Genomic DNA, 14,351 nt, shown 5'->3' on the forward strand with positions numbered 1-14,351 from the left:
ATATTTGTCTCCTTTCATTGAGCAAACCCAACTCAAGACTTTTTAGATGTGGTTAAAGGATCTGTTGAGAATAACTAAGTCTAAGTTTGAAAACAAAAACCACATGCGTTACCTTTAGCACAGATACACAGAACAACAGTCTTGTGCATTAACTCCCAGCCTTTTATCTTTGCCTATTACTTTTCCCATAAGGCTTGTAAACACATGTAAGCTTTAGGACATTATTGGATCCGTTTAAAAATGTAGATCTTCTGAGAAATAAATACTTAATCTTTAGTCATCTAGGATTGAAAATAAACGATTTTTGAAGATTTTGAATCTTCCAGAGTGGGAGGAAAACAACACTGAACTTTGTCTGGTTCCCTTCATTTTGCTGTGAGCCAGTTCAGATAAGGAAAAAACATAAAACCCAAAAGTATTCTATGTATTAATTTTGCTGAAAATTCAAAACATAAACAATTGAATCAAGAAGTCAGCCTGATCAAGTTCTACACCTTCAATATATCTAATAGGAGCACACAGATAAAGAGTGTCTGTAGATAGTTATGAGGAGTAATTATTATTGTCACCAACAGAAGTGCCTGGACCCTCTTGTCCCTTACACCTTCTTCCCCTCTACTAAACAATGGTCATGAAGAGCCCATGCTTCTGAGAAGGCAGGAAATGAGTCTCCCTAAGTAAGAAAATGAGAGGGGCCATTAGCTCTATCAGGGAGCCGGAACATCTCAATTAGACCTCACACAACATTTTGACACCTCAACTGGAGTCACCCATGTCCTACTTCTATAAACTGAATGGCCTAATGGATAGGATTTAAAAAAAAAAGAGCTACCTATCAAAATTCAATAAGCAAAAAAAAAAAAAAAAAAAAAAAAATTCCATAAGCATTTGAGCAAAAACTGTGCCAGAAACAAAACACACTGAATTCAAAAAACATACCAAACTCAATGATCCATATGACCCATGCCAATATATTCAGTAAGTATAACTAATAATTACAAGGGTATTAGAGGGGACTGCATATATGTGGAAAAGAAACACCTGAGCCTCTCAGAAGTTTAAGAAAAAAAAAAGTTTGTCAAAACAATAGATGACCCTTGGGGCGCCTGGGTGGTTCAGTGGGTTAGGTCGCTGCCTTCTGCTCGGATCGTGATCTCAGGATCCTGGGATCGAGTCCCGCATCCGGCTCTCTGCTCTCTGCAGGGAGCCTGCTTCCTCCTCTCTCTCTCTCTCTGCCTGCCTCTCTGCCTGCTTGTGATCTCTCTCTGTCAAATAAATAAATAAAATCTTAAAAAAAAAAGAGAAAACAATAGATGACCCAAGAAACAAAACGTACTCAACAGAAAAGCTTGTTAGTTGAAATAGTAAGAAAAAGATTCTTCCATTAAACTATTCAAAAGACCTGAGTATAGAATGTCAGAGTTAGAAACATGAAGAAAATTCCTCAAAAAGATTAGAATTGGATGGGGGGCAAAGTAAGCAGAAAGCATACATAATTGGAGAAATAATAGAAAACAGTTTCTAAGAACTAAAGACAACTTGACTCTCCAGAATAATAGGTACCAATAAATACCCAGAATATATAACCTAGCACAGATCTATACACTGTATGTCAGGAGAATGTTTGAAAGAATACACAAGAGGGGCACCTGGCTGGCTCAGTGGGTTAAGCCTCTGCCTTCAGCTCAGGTCATGATCCCAGGGTCCTGGGATGGAGCCCCACATCGGGCTCTCTGCTCAGCAGGGAGCCTGCTTCTCTTCTGTCTCTCCTGTTGCTCTGCCTACTTGTGATCTCTCTCTGTGTGTCAAATAAATAAATAAAATCTTCAAAAAAAAAAAAAAAGAATACACAAGAACTTATTAATGATAGTACTTCTGGGAAAATTAGTAGAATTAGAAGGAAACAGAAAGAAGGAAAAGTTTCCCCCAATTACTTTGGATGTATTACTTGCATTTTTTATAATTATATACCTACATGTAGTTCTCAGTTCAATCAGAAACACAATACAAGAAAATGAATTAATACTACTTATAACTGATTAATAACATTTTAAATATTAAAACAGAAAGTTCAAATTAATTATACTTTAAGTTAATGCTATTTTAGTTTATAGTAAGATAAAATAATTTAATAACTTAGGAAACAGATGAAAATAATATGAAATTGCCAACAATTTAATATTTAAAAAAATTCAATATTTAAATTCATGTCAACTATATGAAACCCCACAACTAGAAGAACTTTCAAAATTAGATGAAGTCTGAGACACCTGGTAAATAGTAAGTGCTTATAATACTAAGCCAAATTTCGACTTCTAGAAACTCACAAGAATAGGAAATGCAAAAAACATTGTCTTTTAAAGATCTGTTGGAAATGTTCAAATAAGGTGCATGTTAGCATTTTAGTTAAAAGGGATACTACCCAGGGCGCCTGGGTGGCTCAGTGAGTTAAGCCTCTGCCTTCGGCTCAGGTCATGATCTCAGGGTCCTGGGATCGAGTCCCACATTGGGCTCTCTGCTCAGCAGGGAGCATGCTTCCTCCTCTCTCTCTGCCTACCTGTGATCTCTGTCAAATAAATAAATAAATTTTTTAAAAACAAAATAAAACAAAAAAAGGGATACTACCCAATGATATGAATTATTCCAGAATAATATCCTAATTGCTACACAGCCCTCTTCTTTTAAATACTAAAATTATATATATATATATATATATATGTAGAAATGTTTAGATGACCTTGCTTTACTAGTGGAGAGCAGTCAAGATAAAGAGTACTGAACTTTCCAACTATTATACCTGAGCCATGTAAAGCCAGATGAATGATGAAAGCTCCTTTTCTTTAACCAAAGTATTTGGGTCTGCTACCTAGTACAGCAGCACATTCAGAATGTAGAGTCAATCTTTTACCGCTCAGGGTAGCCTATAAGAGGGGGAAGGGGAAGGAGGAGAAGGAAAAGGAGAGAAAGATAAGAAAAGACAGACAATGAAGGAAGGAAGGAAAGGAGGGAGGGAAGAAGGGAGGGAGGAAGGAAAGTTAACCTAAAGTAGCCAAGAGCAATGGAATCAGTGGACCAGAGTCACAAAAACACTGAGGGAAGCTTAGGCAAGAGTAAGAGATAATCATCCATACCCAACAGAAGGTTTAAATCTGCACCTTTGACTACTAATCCCTATTTAATCTCTGCACACATATATAAGAAGACTAATCAGTTTTTATTAAAAAACAAAACAGAAAATCCAACAGCTCTTGAAAAGGAAAAGGCTGTTCAATCCCTAGGTAATGTGACAATTTCTTTAATTCCAATGTAAACAGACAAATTCTAAATCATTCCTTCATACTCATGAAAAGCTTTCCAATTTCCTATGGAAAACATAGCTTTAGTTATTTAAAAAAAAAAAAAAACTACATTTGAAAAAGAAGGTAGATGAACTTTGTACTCAAATGGAATTGAAACAGTACATAAAAGCCTTATTTTGTGTGGAATGAAACTTACTTTGCAAGAGTTATGTTGAAGGCCTAATTAGTAGTTCTAAGAGAAATGATAACATACATTCATTAAATTTTAGTAATTTTTATAGTATCCATAGAGACTGACAGAGGTGACTAATAAAGTAGCAAGTATCTCTCCCAGCCACATGCAGAATGTGGTGATATCATTTAATGTATTAAACAATCCTCAAAGCACTCTACATACATTAACTTATTCATTCCCCACAACACCCCATGAAGTAGTTGCTATGATTATCCTCGTTTCAAAACGAAAACAAATGGAGACACATAGAAATTAAAAGTTAAAACATGTCCCAAAAAACAGTACCATGCTTTTTGGTATTATTACACAGGACTACATCTTCAGTACAGTGAAGATGCAGAGTCTGAATTCCAATTATAACCTGAGCTATTAACTACTGTACCTTCTGCCTCCTGCATCATAAGAACATGTAACCCCATTTACATGTACTATTCATACTAGAAGCCACCAAGGCAAATGTTTACTGAGGTAGAAAGACAGAAGAACAAAGAGTGCCTCTCTCTGTACCAAGTAGACTGAGGATGGATGTCTCCGATACAAACAACGCTATTAGTAAGACAAATGTAGAATGCAACAAGATTAGGCTGAATTTAGGATCCAAGCTATGGCATGCTGAAGAGAAGAAGACTTGAGTGGACATTTTAAAAAATGGATCCTAAATTCAATAGCTACAAAAGATGTAACTTCCAGCATATTTTAATTCCGAAAGTTTTAAGTAAATGGTTAACTTACTCATTTAAATATATCCAGTGAAATTTAAATGCTATATAAAATTTATAATTCTAAAAAGGATTTTTGTAATGGAAGGAAATTTTTGCATTACTCTTCTCTTGAAACTCATTTTCATTCTTATGGAATGTTATTTTTATGTAATGTACTTCTGCTTAAAAACCTTTCATGGATCACTCAGTCACATTTTTCAGATGATCCTCTAAATATAAATTGAAATGTATTATTCGTATTTGATGTGACTTTAATTCTTCAAGTGTTTAAAATTTCCTCAGAATCATGTTTTCATGACAACTACTATTAGAACTCAAAGAAACATAAATATATTTTTAAATGTTTAATTAATAAGCCTGAGGTCAATTTTCACTGGAAATGCATCTCTTAATAAAATGGATGGAGCTGGTTTACCTATTTAGTTTTTGACTGGGACATACCACCATGGTTATTACTGCTAGAATGAGAGGAAATTCAACATCAATTTTATTCCCACATTTTATTTTTATAGATGCAACCTCTAAAAACCTTACTCACATAAATATGTATATGAAAATGGAGAGAGTTTGGTCATAGCCATGTCAATTTTTCAAAAGTCCTTCTGAATTATCTATTGAAAATTTCACAGTCAGGGTGCCTGGGTGGCTCAGTTGGTTGGGCATCTGACTCTCAGTTTTGGCTCAAGTCATAATCTCAAGGGTCCTGTGATGGAGCCCCACATGGTCTCCATGCTCAGCAGGAATCTGTTTGAAGATTCTCTCCCTCTGCCCCCACCTCCCGCTCATGCTCTCTCTCTTTCTAATAATAAATAAATCTTTGAAAGAAATTTCATAGCCATTTATCATTAAAAACAATCATTGTTAATAATCCAACAGATTCTCCTTTAGAGCAAAGTGGAAGGTACCTGACTTGTCCAAGCACTTTCACCAAGTCCTCTGAGTTACACACTCTCTCAATACCAACAACATTTCAGATTCTCCCTTTATGGCTAGCCCATTACTTTTGTATTTTGGATGACATACTTGGGAAGACACAGATGGAGAGAGATGTGCTTTCCCTGTTGTAAAAGGGGGACAGGAAAGATAAGACAAGCTCTTTCATCTCAAACATGTTCACAGGAAGAATCAATTTTAGGAAAAACAAAGTTAGAATCCTGGAAATTATTTTTCCTAACAGAGCCCAAGAAGTCTTTGTTTTCCTTCAGGATAGAAATTCTCCAGCTTAGAAACCATTAGTCTCATGTGCAAAGGTTCATTCAGATAGAAATATACCCATGTTTGTACATTTATGTGTCATGTGCATATGTCTGTGAGTGTGAAGCTGTTTCACCGATCAGCCTCAGTGTCCTCATCTGTAAAAACAGAAATAGCAGTTTACAGAGCTCTGATGAGAATTAGAGATGAATGTATGTCAAGAGCCTGGCAACCTGCTGGATAGAAACCAGACATTCAATAAATGCTAATTTTATCAACTTTCCTATGGCATTTTGTACTTAGAGTTCTCACTACCTAGAATTCCCCTTCCTGGATCATCTCAGGCCTGGCTCCTTATCTCAGTCAGTTCTGAACTTAAATATGCTCTGAGGCCTTCCTGAACACAGTCGGAAGTAGTCCCCAATCACTTGTTACTGCATTACCCTGTTTTCTTTCCATCAAGGCTCTTAAGGCTACCCCATATTGTCTTGGGGTTTTGTTTTGTCTTTTTTGTTTGCTTTCTCTTTGTTTTCACTTACTGACTTAAGGTCTGTGAAACCAGATAATTCCCTATACCCTTAGCGCCTTGAGCAGTGTCTGGTACAAACTATGTTTGCCATGAATGATTGTTGACTGAATTAATGAGTAAGTCTATTAGTTTGCTAGGAATGCCATCACAAGGTACCACAGACTCAGTGGCTCAGACAACAGAAATTTATTTTCTTACTGTTCTGAAGGTTAGAAGTCTAAGATCAAAGTGTCAACGTGTTTGGTTTCTTCTGAGGACTCTGCAGTAGAAATGAAATGGCTGCCTTCTGTGTCCTCACGTGGTTGTCCCTTGGTGTTGTACTGTTTTTGTCCTAATCCTCTCTCCTTATAAGGAGATCAGTCACAATTCAATAGGGCCTTCTGCATGACCTCACTTTAATTACCTCTTCGAAGGTTCTCTCTCCACATACAGTCTCAATTGTTGAGTAATGGAGGAAACGGGGGTTAGGACTTTGATATATGAATCTGGCGGGAGGGGGTAACACTTTGGTCCACAACAGTGAGCAATCACTTTGAGTTTTATTTTCTGACCTAAAGTGGCCAAACCATTAGCCCTGACAATTCCGGAACCTCTACTCACCAGGTGAAAAGTGGTATCTAGTAAAAACCTAATAAGCAAAGTACAGTCTCCAAAGTGTAGGTTAAGATCAGAGTATATTATATGCACATAAAGTTCTTTGTACAAATGATTACCACAACTTTATTCATAAGAGCCAAAAACTGGACACAACCAAAATGCCCATCTACTGGTGAATAGATCAATACATTGCAATCTATCTATTCAATGGAATAGCTCTCCTCAATACAAAAAATCTGCCGGGGGGTGCCTGGGTGGCTCAGTGGGTTAAGCCTCTGCCTTCAGCTCAGGTCATGATCTCAGGGTCCTGGGATCATGCCTCGCATCAGGCTCTCTGCTCAGCAGGGAGCCTTCTTCTCCCTCTCTCTCTCTGCCTGCCTCTCTACTTGTGAACCCTCTCCCTCTCTGTCAAACAAATAAATAAAATCTTTAAGAAAAAAAAAAGCCAAAAAACAAAGGAACTGTTCCTATATGAAAAAACATGTATGAACCTAGAAAGCAAGATGCTCAATGATAGAACCCAGGAAGACTTTATACTATATATATAAAACATTCCAGAAAAAGCAAAACTTTAGAGAGCAAAAGGAGATCAGTAGTTGCCAGGGATTGGGGTGTGGGGAAGAGATTAATTTCAAAGGAGTACAGGTGAATTCTCTGCAATAGTGAAAAAGTTCTATATCTTGACTGTGCTTGTGATTCTTTGAAGATCTGTATTTATCAAAGCCCATCAACTATAAGCTTAAGATGGTTTAATTTTATTGTATCTAAAATATACCTTAATGCAGCTAATTTCTTGAAAGTCCGAGCATATTGAAAGTACTTTAAAATCCATGTTTTCATCCCACAGACTGCCATAGGATTTTTGAAAATATCTTTTTCACATCTATTTTGGAAAGAAAACAAATAAGCACAAAAACAAATACACACATGTTTAAGACTAGGAAATAGAAACATTGATTTTGTTTTTAAAACTTCCAGAGGGTGCTATCAGAACAGAAAACAGCATCAGTCTGAACCTGGAATTCTCCCTGACAGCCCACTGAGATAATGCCTCACGGATTTCCTCTTGTTTGAATCCCCAAATCCCAAAGCCTTCCCTGAGCAGTCAGTGAGGACGCTGGAGGGACCCCCCCCAAGCCATCATTACTCATCTCCATTGACTGGAACAGACTTCAAGATTTCATACACTTTTCTACTCCGTATCATTTTAAAATTTCCTATGAACGCACTTTTCCTAAACAATAAAATATGTTAATGCTAGAGACAAAGTCACACTTGATAGAAATCAAAGGAATTTTAGGGTGTAGAATACTTACACCCCAATTGGGAAAGGGAACACTTTGAGGGGAAAACATTTGTATTCTAGAGAAGACAGATGAAGAGGATATTTGCATTTAATTTAAATGTTCTACAAAAGTTAACACTTTCAGCATCAAAGAAAAGCCACCAGTTTCCTGGCAAGTGACAGAAACACTTCATCCTGAATCCTCATCTGGATTTGAGACTTCTGGACATTGAGCCCATCTGGAGCTGGGGTTCTCTTTTTGAAATGAGGTACTCCAGGAAAGGGCTCTGAGGTTTCCACACATCCACCACAAACACACAAGCAGCCCCAATCCTCCAAAGTTTCATGTTCTTCTTAATTAAAGATACCAGGTTTTCATAATCACTGATTGCTCTTTCTTTGGGGGCTGATTTGGTTTAATGATTCCTGACATTTCATCCAGCGCACTCTAAGCTTTTTCACAGCAATAAAAAATAACAGCCTCTGTGCCTGACAGCAAGGAAGGTTTATTCAGTGCTGTCAAATAGATGAACAGTTATGGCTCTCCTCCATACTAACTCACGGCACAATAGGTGGAACATCAAGAATAATTATATCAAATGACCATGGAAACTGATTCACGGGATGTGCAGGTGAATGCCCGTTTCAAACCTGACACTCTCTTGTGTCTTCTGCTGTTTGTAGCAGCAAGGGGGGTTCTCGAAACTTCCCTCTGCTCCTCATTTGAGTGTGGAAAGCTGCCAGGAAATTTCCTTTTTGAAAGCTGTGATCTAAGTGGCCATCCCCACCCTGGGCTTTGAGGACTTTCCCCAGGAAGTGGCCCCTTCAGTGCCCGTACAGAGACAGCTACAGGATGGAGGGGGCACCTGGTGGTGTCTGGGGCCAGCGTAGAGTTGTTGAGATCAGCAGAAAGAAATGTGGATAATGGCACAAGCAGCTACCCAAGGGAGTCTGAAGGAAAAACAGGATTAATGATCTCTGAGACTTGTTCTTTTTCTACTCTTTTCCTGAAATGCCAAACCATGGAGCCAGCTATCCATCACGAGAGTGAAATACATCAGTGGATGGATTCGGTTTGCTACAATGACAGCCCGCTCCACTTTTGAATACTCTTTGAAAACAATTTTTACTGTGCAATGCTGGAGAAAGCCAACAAATAATAAACCTGTCGCAGTACACACCAAGTGCTCGTAAATACAAAAGTCTGCCATGCAGCTGCAAAGGGAAGCCATTCCCAAGCTTGAAAAAAATGGGCAGTGCTTAATCATTGCCTCTGATGTCAGTTCTCATTTAGGGCTGCAATTTTGAGTGACTCTTATCTTCAGCACTCTGGAGGTAGGAGTCACCCTGCTCCCACTGGTCAGGAGTTTAGAGAGGAGGTACAGAGATCGGAAGGAGGCCTGGGAATTCCTGGAGCTCTATTTTATCTTCTCAACTGTGCTACAGTTATATGCCAATAAGTTCATCTTTTTGCTTAATTCAGAAAAAAGTATACTGAATTGTGCTTATTGTGCATTTTTGCTGACAAAATTTCAAGGCAATAAAAATCCAGTTAGTGAAAAACCATCGGTCTCCAGGCTCTGCCCAGCACCCCTAGGGCTGTGTCACTCCCGGTGGCCTGCCTGTGCTCCTCATCTGTCCTCCCAAAGCAATTCCTTTTATGCATCGTCCCCAGACCACTTTGCCCTTGTCTGTCCAATTCTTGCCTCCCTTCTCTGTTCCTCTCTAAAGGGATCAACCAGCCCTTGACAAATGAAAACAAGAAAAACAAATCCTCGCACAAATCCTGCCGTGAGAGAAATGAGAACTCCGCTGAAAGGCAGGGGACTGTGGACATTTTTCAACCCTGTCCTGCCACTTTCGTGGGATTCAGCTGGAACAAACTGTGACCAGATTCTTCAAAGGAGAAGCAGGAAGCTGCCTGCCATGTAGTTTGGAGGATTCACTGTGGATAGGAACAAGCAGCTGCAACTAGGGAAGTACTGTCTCTACTTAAAGGCAAGTTTGTAAGTGTTTGGAGGGTTCCTGTTTCCTGAGAGCAGCCAGGTCCACACATTTTGGGGTTGAAACCAGTAAGTTACAGGGTTTAGCAGTAACAGCCACAAGCATGCATCCTTCAGAAATGTGTTGGTCAGCAGGAAGAGGTGGCTTATTAAATGAGTTTTCTTTTATCATATTAAACTTTCCCACACCAGAACTATGTGGAGCGAGGTGCATGTAGTCCCTGCTGGCTTCCTTCTTCTGTGACACTAATACGAGTCACCTCCAGTGTTCACGGGTATCATCAACCTGACTCTTGGTTTTGGCTCACTGGTGACCTTGTAGTCATGGCATTGAGCTCCATATTGGGCCCTGCATGCTCAGCGCAGAATATGCTTGAATTTCTCTCTCCCTCTCCCTTTGTCCCCAGCCTCCTATCTCTCTCAAGTAGATAAATAAGTCTTTCAAAAGATATGTAAAATAGAGCTATGTTTTACACCAAAACCATTCATTTTCCCCAATCACTACATCCAACATAACATATATTGACTGATTATGTCAGTTGCTGAAAGCAAAAGATATTTAAAGCCACACTTGAACTTTCTCACATCGAATGGACCTAAAACCCTGACAATTCTACCTTCAAAAACAGACTCCATCTTTCAGCAGGAGGAGTACCACAGCATTCCCAACCAGTATTATTCCACTGCAATGTTCTTGCTTACGTGTATACTTTCTTAGATCTTTCTTCAAATGTCACCTCCTTATAGAGACCAGTTCTGCACCCCAGTGAGAGACCTGGGTGGCTCAGTAAGTTAAGCATCTGCCTTCAGCTCAGGTCATGATCCTGGGGTCCTGGGATGGAGCCCTGCATCAGGCTCCCTGCTCAATAGGGAGTCTGCTTCTTCCTCATCCTCTCCCCCGCCTCCCTTCTCTTGTGCTTCCTCTCTCTCTCTCTCTCTCTCACTCTCTTTCAAGTAAATAAATAAAATATTTTTTAAAAGTCACTAAAATCCAGATATCCTCTCGTTAATCTCTAAATTAGGAATTTCTTGACATTCAGAAGAGATACATGTTCGTGTCATATATATGTTTTGGAAGAGTTAGAATAACATGAATGATATAAAGGATGATATATGGATGTATAAGAAAAGTGGTGCTTGCAATAAAAAATCAGGAGGAGAGGCAAGATGTCAGAGGAGTAGCAGTCTAAATTCTTCCCAATAAATTGATGTTGCCATTACTCGTTAAAAAACCGGGATTCAGTTCTTGAGGAATATATTTTTTCTGCAGTTGTACATTGAGGAAAGGATTAAAAGGATTGTAATGTATGTAAAAAGGATTAACTTTGTAAAAAGTCTATGTAAAAAGGATTAAAGCCACACTTGAACTTTCTCACATCGAATGGACCTAAAACCCTGATAATTCTACCTTCAAAAACAGACTCCATCTTTCAGCAGGAGGAAAATTACCAAATTGTTAAAATTGACTAGAAAAAAAAAAGTGGCTTAACAACATTGCCTGAGATTTCTCTGCATTTCTTATATTATTTGGAAATACTGTAAATTAGTGAATATGAGGGGTTTCTTTTCAATAGTAAACTGACCACACATAGAAATTGACTTAAAGTGAGATTACGTTAGAATCAAGAGATTAGACAAAGTTAAATGATCTAAACTTGGAATAGGGGTCTGTTTTTCTGTAAAAAGTCAGAAGAGTAAATATTTTCGGCTATGTAGGGCAATCATTCTCTTTCCTATAGTGTTTGGTTTTTTTTTGTTTTTCCTCTTTACAACTCTTTAAACATGTAAAACTATTCTTAGCTTGTGGGCATAACAGTGTGGGTCTTGTTTGCTGAGCCCTGCTCTAAATGATTAACCATATACTCAGAATAATTCTCAATTTATATCTCCTCTATGTATACATAAATACACATAAATATATTTCTATTTTTTCTTCTCATAAATTACCTATGTTCATTTCTTGAAATCCATTTACTATATTTTTAAGCAAAACCCTCTTTCCCTACCTTTACCTCAACAGCTAAAAATCACTCAGGTCACAGCTTTTGGTTTTATTATGAAAATTTTATAGTTGATAAAATATGCTGAAGTTCAAAATATTTATAATAGCATTTGTATTGAAGGAAAGATCAACCTATTATATGATACTGACTGATGTGCTATGCCCTGCACAAACCATATCACAAAAACTACCTCAACTGTTTCTCACTATCATACTATGAGGTAGCTACTTTTTATCCACATGAGAAAATTGATCCCAGAACAGCTAAACAACTTTCACAGGGTCACAGAGCTACTCAGCAGGGAAGCCAGAATTTGAACATTTCTCTTAATTTTAAGACAATCCCTACTACTACTCCTTCTTTGAAAACCCCAGTCCCATCAACCTCCTCAGATATCTTACGCTTTATAGACCAGGGAATGGATAGGTCCCTGCTTTATTTTGTATGGCTCAGAGCTAAGATTGATTTTTACAATTTTTTAATTGCTGGAAAAAAATTTTTAAAAGATAGTATTTCATAACAAGTAAGAAAAATATGAAGTTCACATTTATATCTATAAATAAAATTTTATTGGAAAATAGACATTTATGTATTATCTGTGGTTGCTTTAGTACTACAGTGGCAGAGTCCACTCCAGACTGATTAATGCAATTTGATATAGTCTCTTTGGTATCTCCAGTGAACTTTAAAATATTCAGAATGAAACCATGACCTTTCTGCGTGCACCTGTTCGTCTTCCATCTCACCCTCTAATTGCTGATACTGGCGCCACTATTCATATAGTCCCTTAAGACCAGAAACCTTAGTACTTCACACCATGCTCTCTAGATTCCCATACCCTGTCTATCAAAAGATCTTAAGTACTTCTAGAATCCATCTACTTCTATCCATTTCTCCTAGTCCCCAAGCTCAAACCAACATAATCTTTCATCTAACCTATCCCAATGACCTCTAGCTGCTTTCTCAGGGTCGTCTCTGGCTCCCATCAATCCCAGGCCATTCTCAACACTGTGGTAAAAGTGGTCTCTGATTTGGTGACAGAAGTATCCAGAAAGGAAAGAAAACAAAAACAGGATACTGAAAAAATTAAAATCAAGTTGGCATTTGCAACAAGCGATGAGAAAATACATTTTCAATCTAGAAAACTACACGTAGTCAAAATACTATTATAGATTATGGGGTTAAAGACACTTTTGGATGTTCAAAACTCCTGACATTTATCTTCAAAACACTTTTGGTGGAAAAATTTTTACGGAATGGTTTATCATAATCATATAGAAAGAGTATCCAAGAGAGAAGGGTATATAGAACATCAGAAACAGTGGACCCTATTTGTTTGTACAATACCATTCAGGCAGTCCTCATATAAAGAGAGACCAAGGATTTTTGGAAGGATAATTTCAAAAGTATTGTGGGTCTGTTTTAATCAGTTTATGACAAAGCAACAAGATGATATTAGTGATAATGTAAAGGTGTATTATTCTTTTGCACAAGAAGAAGGAAAATATATGATGAAAATCTCTGGGGAAGGCAATAATAAAACAGTATTGAAAAGACATGGTTGTCATGAAAAAAAAATGTGATATGATTTTTAGAAAATCTCTAAGTGTAAAAAAAAAGAACTTATTTCATCTAGGAATTTGAAATACTCATCTTTGAGTTGTCTGTTTTTTCTTTACGTATCTGCATGTAGACTCTGTTATATATGAATACTATTTGGAAATGCACATTTTTATATTTACTGGCTGTCAGCTTTTAGATCAATCTGCACACAAAGGAGAAAAGGCAATACAATGTCATTTTTATAAGCTTTCATGATTAAAATAATTTTGGGGAAAAAAAGCAAAATTAAGAGGTGGACCTTACTGGAAGGACACTGAGGCATGATAAATTCTGAATTTATAAGTTGAGCAATCAGGGTATATTGCTTAAAGCTGCTGGAGAAGGAAATAAGAATTTAAACATATTAATATTAGAAAAAAGTATACAGTGGAAAAAAGACAGTCTCTTCAATAAATGGTGCTGGGAAAACTTGACAGCTATATGTAGAAGAATGAAACTCGACCATTCTCTTATACCATACACAAAGATAAACTCAAAATGGATAAAAGACCTCAACGTGAGACAGGAATCCATCAGAATCCTAGAGGAGAACATAGGCAGTAATCTCTTCAATATCAGCCACAGCAACTTCTTTTTTTTTTTTTAAGATTTTATTTATTTATTTGACAGAGAGAGATCACAAGTAGGCATATAGGCAGACAGAGAGAGAGGAGGAAGCAGGCTCCCCGCTGAGCAGAGAGCCCGATGCGGGACTCGATCCCAGGACCCTGAGATCATGACCTGAGCCGAAGGCATCGGCTTAACCCACTGAGCCACCCAGGCGCCCAGCCACAGCAACTTCTTTCAAGATATGTCTCCAAAGGCAAAGGAAACTAAAGCGAAAATAAACTTTTGGAACTTCATCAAAATCAGAAGCTTCTG

This window comes from Neovison vison, chromosome 11 (assembly GCF_020171115.1).
Source record: "Neovison vison isolate M4711 chromosome 11, ASM_NN_V1, whole genome shotgun sequence".
Taxonomy (NCBI): Eukaryota; Metazoa; Chordata; class Mammalia; order Carnivora; family Mustelidae; genus Neogale; species Neogale vison.